The following is a 297-nucleotide window of genomic DNA, read 5'->3' as shown; positions in this document are numbered from 1 at the left end:
ATAACCCGACATAAAAGTAACATAGTAAAAGAAATGTAAATAAACCAATTAAAGGTGCAGTGGTCGAGATTTTTTTATTACTAATAATACGAATAAACTGGAAAAATATGTAGAATGTGATTAAAAAGCAAGCGTTTAAGCCATGACCTCAGGACGAAAGTATTACGTGGCCGAGAAAACCCGTTTGGAAAAGTGCGTTACGGTCCGGAATGCGTGTTTGTGTTTACATGGCCCTCCTGTCAGTCATCTTACAGACTCCGCCCCCTGTTAACATGCTAACACCACGGCTTAGCGCTC

Source organism: Pangasianodon hypophthalmus, chromosome 5 (assembly GCF_027358585.1).
Source record: "Pangasianodon hypophthalmus isolate fPanHyp1 chromosome 5, fPanHyp1.pri, whole genome shotgun sequence".
Taxonomy (NCBI): domain Eukaryota; kingdom Metazoa; phylum Chordata; class Actinopteri; order Siluriformes; family Pangasiidae; genus Pangasianodon; species Pangasianodon hypophthalmus.
This window is presented reverse-complemented; position numbering follows the sequence as displayed.